An 8,990-nucleotide genomic window follows, 5' to 3' on the forward strand; every position below is an offset into this window, starting at 1 on the left:
AGGCAACCAGCGTGCTAAAGTGCATTCACATGTGCACTGGCGACTTGTGATTTGGTTTATAAAGCATCTTTATTTTTTTCCAATTTGCATGTTTCTGTATTGAGGACGATGAGTGTGCAAATAATGTCCCAGCACTCAACCCCTCAGTGCTCCACCTCAGCTACAAGTGACCGCTACTGTGTTTAAGTACAGCAGTACACTGACATAGTGCTGATATAAGTACATAACTATGGCACTAATAGATCAGGTCTACACAGTTTAAGTTAAAGTTATCTCGGTTTAGTCAGTGATCTGTGTGAACAATGTTTACAAGACACACATTGGATTGAGAGCTTCCTATTCATGTCGGTGCTCGAACACTAGATGGCGCCCTTGGAGCAGAAAGTTGATTGCCATGTCTGGTAGGATGGAGTTGTAACTATATGGTCAGACTGCACAGAGGACTGATTGTGATTACAATGAACAAAACTGAATATTATACATCAAAGAATGTGTATTAAGTGTGACTGAAATTATCAAAACAAAAATGCATTAGCAAATTATTAATCCACCGTTTTTATTTATTGTAACTGATGTCTGTTTTACCCTGGCTAATCTTGTCTTAACCTGCTATTTAGATTCATTTTTTTATTTTTATTGATACCAAAAATGTTTTAACTGTTTTTATGTTTCCCTGTTTTTACGCATTTTCTTTTTTCATTTTATGCATGAATTGTGCTCTACAAATAGGCCTATACAGTTTATTATTGTTTTTAATATTATTGTTTTCATCATAATTATTATTACTTTAATAATAATATCAAGTAAATAGTATATGAAATAATGTAAATAATGAATTATGTCAGAAACACATGACTTGCCCTTGAAGATATTCTAAGTAAAGTTGCCCTTTTTTGATGTGGTTTCAATCACATCAGTTTTTCTGCCAATGCAAACATTTGTGTATGTGTATGTGTGTGTGTGTGTGTGTGTGCAAGAGCATGTCAGCATTGCTCTTTTCATATGTGTTAGACAGAGAGAGAGAGATTGTTATTGCCATTTTTTGGTAAGTGCCCCATATAATTATACAACTGTTCTTCATATGGTAATTTTGCTCTGAAGCTATCGGCTGCGCCTGCTAACTTGCATTGCATGCTTCCTAAGTTGAATTACACACACACACACACACACACACACATACACACACAAACATTTTTCAGACAACAATGGCATGCAAGCATGTTGTGACCTAATGATTCTTATTTAAAGATACTCGGGGGAAAGTGAGGCGGCAAGGGAAACAAGCACTTTCACTTCCTCTAGACCAAAAGATTGAGTAAATGTGTTAAGTCATATATATAGTTTCCATGCTCCTGCTTCGCCAAAGACTCTTACTGAGACAGCCTCTTTGTGTCAGATTAAGAAAGAAAAAAACATTCCTTACACAAGTCAATGCGGATTTCTGTCATGATTCTTCCCCATGAACTATTAAGACTCTAGTTTCTAGTGAACTTTGATTTATTAATTTGATTTCCATTCCTTGTGTATCTCTGTGAAGATCGTATCTGCCTTTGCCTTAGTTGATTTCCATCCATCTGCCACCTACCTGCTGGAGGCTGGAGCCAATCCCAGCTGACATAGGGCAATAGGCTGGGCACACCCTGGACGGGTAGGGGGCGACACACAGAGGAGAACAACCATTCACTTTCACGTTCGCACCTACAGTCAATTTAGAGTCTCCAATGAACCTGACCCAATTCTGCGTGTCTTTGGACTGTGGGAGGAAGCCGGAGAACCCGGAGAGAACCCAGGCGTACACGGGGAGCGAACGCGCAATCTCCACACAGAAAAGCTCCTGGTTGGTCTGAACCGGGATTCGAACCCAGAACCTTCTTGCTTCGAGTCGACAGCTCTCACTACTACATCACCGTGCAGGCCCGCCTCAGTGGATTTACTTTTGTTTAATCCTTGTTTCTTGCTTCTGGAGTTGTTGTTGTTGTTGTTGTTGTTGCTGCTGCTGCTGCTGCTGCTGCTGCCGTTTCCTGTTTTATTCTGACGTCCATGTCCTCGTGTCCCTGCACTTCCTGTTCTTGCTTGTGTGATTGTCCACACCTGTTCCCGATGAGTCTCACCTGTGTCTCGTTACCTGTTGCCCTCTTGTGTCTGTGTGCGTCTCTGTGCGTCTCTTCGTCTCGGTCCGGTCAGCTGGCTAGGGTCTCGTGTCTCCTGTGCCGCATTTCCTGGTCTTTTTCTTTTTCTTCTTCTCCTTCTCCTCGTCGTGGATTTGTTTTGTTCGGTGTTTCCCCCGCTGTTACCCGAAAGACCGTAAGTCTCCTCTGGTTCTCTTTGATTAAAATGGTTCATTTTGCACTTGGGTCCGCGCTTCCGAAAACCGCCCGGATGTAACGGATTTCAATATTTAGATTTTCGCGTGCTATTCGGTTGCTGGTGAAATACCGGGGGGGGGGGTGAGGCAGCTAGCGGCAGCGTGTCGAGTCGACGCAATGGTGTTTTGATTGTTTTCTTTTTGCGAGAGAGCCAGTGGTTCTAGCCCTACGAACGCGTCCCCTTTTAGCCATTATGCGGCCGTGCGTGGCAAAGGGAAGTGTGGGAGGGAAAGAAAGTGCAGGAGGGCTGAGGTTCTGCAAAGGTCATGGGCTGGGCTCGAAGCCAGGGCACCGTACCGCACGTCACCACACGGTATGCACGTCGTAGGGCGCCTCATAAAAGTGTTGTTGGGCCGAACACTGAACCCCGACCGAATTACACGAGGCAAGAGAAAAAAGAGGCTGTCGTTGGCACAGAATTCACAACAATGGAACTGTGTGTTTTCCAGTGTGGTGTTTGATTGACAGCATTGATAAAAAAAAGTGTCTTCTTTTTTTTCTATTTCATTCCTTTTGGCCCTTTTTTTTTTTTTTTTTTTTTTTTTTTTTTTTTTTTAATAAAAACAACAAAAAAAATCCCCTTCATGAAGACTGAAGCAAAATTCTGAGAAATGCATAACTGTCCCCGTTTTAAACACCCAGTCGAGCCGTTTTTGGAAATGAACGGTCACAGCAGAAACTCCGGTTGAACTGGGCCTATGGAGCGCAACTTTCACTTTCTCCCTTTCCCAAAAAATACAACCCAGGCAATGTTTTCTTTTCCAATCGCCAGAGAGACAGACAGAGAGAGAGAGAGAGAGAGAGAGGGAAAAAAAGGGAAGCTTAGCATCCCACTGTTTTGTTAAAGGATCCTCAGCGAAGTCCCCCCCCCCCCCGGCATGTGCTCTCTGCATGTGCATCATTAGGATCATCCAAAATAAAGCCAGTTCTCACAGCCCCGGGACATTTCCAATCCCCCCCCCCCCCGCGAAGATGGGTTAATTGATTAGAACCACACCGCAGTCTCGGCATGGGGAATTGCGACACAGATACAAACGCGTTGCGCTGCGAGGCAACTCTGTGACCGTCCTAATAACCTCCATGTGTTGCTGGCATCGGAAGGTGCAGCGGCCTCCTGCTCCGCGGCACAGCGCGGGCGGGTGTGTGTTTGTGGAGATTACCGAGATGAAACGGGATGAGGCGATGGGTGACACAGCGCGCCGGAGAATAATGCAGCGTTAGTCACAGCGAGCGTGCCGCTCTGAAATGATGTCCCACTAGTGCCGTAAGAGAAGGCCATACAATGGCATATTGTTGCCTCGGTCACAGTCAAGACTCGGAGGAAGCAGCGGGGGAAAAAAAGAGAAGGGCAAAAAAAGGCTTTCATACGAGAACAGTCTGTTCTTAACTTTCTCTTTTTCAAACCAACACTTCAATCATGGAGGCCATCGATCTTGTGTACTGATTGTTCGAGGGGCAGCCCTGTCATTTGTCCCGGCTCCCTGCGGTGTAATTGCACATCTGTCCCTTCCTGTGCACTGTTTGTCCCGCGCCGGCTGCTCCCCACATTTCACACAAAATCGCTCGCAAAACATGTGTGCCTGCATGCAAAGACGTCCAAACACCCAATCGTATTGACAGCGCCGTGCAGCCACACCGCTTTTCTCCTCTGCCCTGTGTCTCACGCGCTCACACACACACACACACACACACACACACACACACACACACACACACACACACACACACACACACACACACACACACACACACACACACACACACACACGGGGCCAAGAATTTGCTTGTTAGAAGTTAGTTACTAGTGTTGAGCCTTGTAATTGACTAACCTCCGCTCCGCCGCGCTCTCCTCCGCTTTGCTTATTCTCGTCGGCTCCGTCCAAAACTTTCCAAGAAACATGAACTTGGCGTGAACTCCCTTCTCTGGGAGACACGGAGAGAGAGAGAGGGTGTGACAAACATAACTTCTGTCGATTAATATACTGCACAGTGTGCCGTCGCAGTCTCGCTGGCCCGTGTGCCGAGGGAGCGAAAGGTAGAGAGAGCCCCAAAACGAGAAGGAAACCCAGAGAGCGAAGACGAGGGATTTGACAAAATAGCCACAAGCTTTCTTCAGATGACTGTATATGTTGTAATTATTTCTGACCTCCCGTCATAAATCCTTTCACTGTACCTTCTGCTTCATTTGGGATGTGCCGTATGAGACCCAGGTCATGGTGAACGTAACCATGACACCCAGTCTGCTATTTCGGCAACAGTGAGGTCAATCTTCCATAGTTCATGGCAATAAAGGGAGGTCATCCAAACAGATGGAAGGTCATTACTGTACAGTATAAAATGGGCCAACGTCATGGCACAATGGGAGCCCTCTATAGCATGTAGTGTGACAGACGTTATCAGACCACAGTTACGACGGTTTTCAACCAAGCATGAATGCAAGCAATGCAGCACAACTTTGAAGTTAACGGGAAGGAAATGGTCTGACTGTTGTCTATGACCAAGAGGGTATTAACAAATCTGTTGAATCCATTCAACTTTTTTCTTTTCATTCATTCTCATTCTTGCAGAGGATGAGGAAGATCAGCGCTATACTCTCGCGTCCGCAGGCGGAGTATGAAGCTATAAGCCACCAGCCGGTCGGCCTTGGTTAAGCAGGAAGACAGGAAACGGGCTGGCTCAGTGCAAAGGTAACAGAATCTCCCCACCAGCACATCGAAAAGCGCGTGTTTGTTTAATCTGTACTAAAAAAACTAATCCCTTGCAAAACTTAAGCAGCCCGTTCCCTGCTGTTTCCAGTCTTTGTGCTCAACTGTGCCAATAGGCTTCTGATGTTATCTTCACATTTAGCATGTAGACACGACAATGGTATTGATTCTAACTCTCGGCATGAAAGCAAACCAGCATCTTTTCCCAAGACGCTACACTATTCCTCGAATATGTCCATTAGTCCATTTTGGTATAGGGCTATTACTGTGTATGCAGTGGGTTTTAGGCCTAGACTTTAGCCACAGGGTGTAGAAAGTAAAACCATTGGCCTGAAAGCTCTATTCTGGCGAACAACCAGCACTACACTCGCTACAAATACAAGTCAGTTTCTACAGAAGTCTATGAAAAAATGACTCTAATTCTCACCTTATTTTATGTCAGTAAACTTTTTCCAGAGGAGTTTATGGCCCCTATATCTAGTTTCAAGTCTTCTTCAATACAGCATGCTGTTAATTTTGAAAATGATGATCCCATTTAGAATAAAATAGACATTGGAGCATGGATACAGCGTGATTGACAGCTAGTACCCACCTCATACCACCCCCTCCAAATATGATTACTTCTGGTTTCAAAAAACCAAGATGGCGCTGGCCACAATACCGAACTTGAAGCTTCAAAACGGCAGCTCACAAAAGCCTAAATGTGTTGAATGTCCCTTTTTGATAATATGAAAAAGGCTTGAAGAGTCCATCCATGTATAACACAGTCTAAGTTTGCACAGTACAAGTTGCATGGCGAAGCATATGATATGTATTACCAGGGAAGATCCCTTGAAAATGAAGTGATTTGCTCATTGTGGGATTTGTTGGGTTTTCCCTGTAATATTGTAATATTGCCTTGAGACAATGTATGTTGTGATATGGCGCTATACAAATTGAATTGAATCATTGTGTTCATGTGAGAGACTGTATCTTGAGCCTGAGGAGAAGGCCATGTAAAAAAAAAATCCTGTTTTAACTGACTGTGTTTAGGCCTAAAGCCTTGTGTGAACATAAACCCCTTTTAAAAGAGGAGCTGACAAAAGGCAAAAAAAGCCACCTAATAGATACTATACATATTTCTATATATATTTCACTGTAGTGGTAAATCACTGCTCCACACTGTTCCGTGATACCACACTAAAAGTTAACAGTGTGACTACACAAGGCCATAGACTATTTATTAGCAAATACAGCAGGACATAATGTGTTTACATGGCAATCGCCACTAGACTGTGAAAACGCTGCTCGGCCGTGTCTCTCCCCCCAGGACAATAAAGTTTCAATCGAACCAGACGCGGCAAATCGACAAAAATACCGGCACTACTGGGAAAACGCAGTGTTTTAGTTTATTATTGAATTAAATGTTCAGCAGGTTCGTGTTTCGTGCAGCGGAGAGAGCGGGGGCGTGGGCAGTGCAAGATAAAAAATAATGAAAGTTTCAAGGGCTACAGAAAAATCATGTCAAGACAAAAACCTTTAGGCTCAAAATAGGGAACAATGGAATGAACCTGGCGCGAGCGTTCAACAAAAATAAAGTCTTAATGTCTCTAGACACTGGAGTCAAGTTGATCTGAGACCGGCACTGAAATGTTTCCCACATCATTTCTAACGAATGTAACTGAACAGGAACATACTCTCCGGTGAAGAATGGAAAACAATTAAAGGTTTGTCTGTCTGTCTGTCTGTCTGTGTGTGTGTGTGTGTGTGTGTGTGTGTGTGTGTGTGTGTGTGTGTGTGTGTGTGTGTGTGTGTGTGTGTGTGTGTGTGTGTGTGTGTGTGTGTGTGTGTGTGTGTGTGTGTGTGTGTGTGTGTGTGTGTGTGTGTGTGTGTGTGTGTGTGTGTGTGTGTGTGTGTGTGTGTGTGTGTGTGTGTGTGCGTGCGCGCGCGCGCGCGCGCGTGTGCATGAGAGAGAGAGAGAGAGAGAGAGAGAGAGAGAGAGAGAGAGAGAGAGAGAGAGAGAGAGAGAGAGAGAGAGAGAGAGAGAGAGAGAGAGAGAGAGAGAGAGAGAGAGAGAGAGAGAGAGAGAGAGAGAGAGAGAGAGAGAGAGAGAGAGAGAGAGAGAGAGAGAGAGAGAGAGAGACACAAAGACGGCAGACCCAACTCTTTGGCAGAGCACTGCAGACCAGATGGAAGTTGTGTGTATTACGTGTCAGCATGTGCACGGGTGTGCACATGATATCCTTTTTCACTATGAATAATGTGTAATAGGTCGATGGCATGAATATGTAATGCATGTTGCCTGCTGGGACCCACATTTGTCATTCAAATTGACAAAAAAAAATAAAGAGGCCCCAAAGCCATTATCCCTGATATGTTTCGCAAGTAACAACGCTTAATTAAAACCTGCTGAGGTTTATGGTCCCCCAGCTATTTGCTTTAAACCACACTGCCTTAAAACCAGTTCAATAATTTGTCATCACTGACGTCCAATTTGAACACAAACAGACATTTCTGATTTTTGATTTGTGGATCACATGAAAGTATCGTCCCAATGGAAACCCATATCAGCAAGAAAACAGGTCGCAAAAAAAAAAGTTAGATGTGAAAAAAGATTTAAAAAAGTACATAACTCTAAATCTTAACTCGCCCTCTCAGAATATTGGACTCACTTTTGCCACATGTTTTTACTCAGTAAAAGTTTGACTCATCATCTCATAAGTTATCCAAAGTTAGAATAGATATTCCACTATGGCACATATTGTTCTCTACTTGTACTTATGTTACACAGTCAAATTTTAATCTGTCACGTGGCCAAAGTGGCAGCTGTTCATCAAAAGTTACATAAACCTATACTTTAAACAATACTTACAGAATAAACGAGTCATAGACAGCAAACATGTCAGTGATGAAGATGAATTAAATAAAACTCCTGGGTATACTGAACAGAACAAGGGTTGGTGCTACTCATATTCAATTTCTAAAAACCACCTTTATCACCTTTTCACAATTTGGTTTGTAGGGTCACTTCACTGGGTCACCCAGCAATCTCTTCTGCATCACAGAGGAGTGACACGAGTCACATTTCTATGAAACTGATTCAGAAATCATGATATTATTAGTCACGATGAGAGCAAGAGGAAACAGAAAAAGACACGGGGTGACAGCATGCAACACGTCCCCGCTGCGTAGAACTGAGAGCACAAAGGCACGAAAAACCAATAAATCCGCTAACAAGCCTGCCTCACTACCATGCCTTGAAACAATTAAAGCACAGAGTCGCCGTCACGGCCAAATCCTCCCGATCAGGGTGCTGTGATAAAACCCTCCGGGAGATAACTTGATGTGGTATTGCTTCCCTGATCTACTAAATTTGTGTACGGCAACCTAATTGCGTCTGAATGCTCGACCCGTGTAGTGTTTTACTGCTCTGGTGACTCCATGCTGGCAGAATGCTTGCTTCCCTCCACTGGTGCGGGTGGTGGGTGGGTGGTGGGGGGACCTTTTTATTTGTGGTTTCTGAATCTTTATTCTAAGCTACTCATAAAGCACTGAGATGAGTGATATCATGTGGTCTTCATCAACAATTGAGCTTTTTTGTTATACTTTATAACCATTTAAATGGAAAGATTAAAGGCTGTGACACACAGGGAAGGTCGGAGAGTAATGGGAACTTCAGCTGACAATTGTAACCGACCCTAGTGTCTTTTATGATGCGTTCGTTTTTCAGTGAGCAACAAAATGGCCTCACCCAAACTTCGCCTCCAATGCACATCCTCCATAGATGGAAAATAATATCTAAGGATTTGACACATCATGGTCAGTTTGCTGGACAGGGGTTAACGATCCTCAGCATGTGAAAACAATGGTGTAAAAAAATATATATATATATTTTGCATTTCTGGCGGAGCGTCGTAGGGTCCCGAGAAAATAACTCGAC

Source organism: Scophthalmus maximus, chromosome 14 (assembly GCF_022379125.1).
Source record: "Scophthalmus maximus strain ysfricsl-2021 chromosome 14, ASM2237912v1, whole genome shotgun sequence".
Taxonomy (NCBI): domain Eukaryota; kingdom Metazoa; phylum Chordata; class Actinopteri; order Pleuronectiformes; family Scophthalmidae; genus Scophthalmus; species Scophthalmus maximus.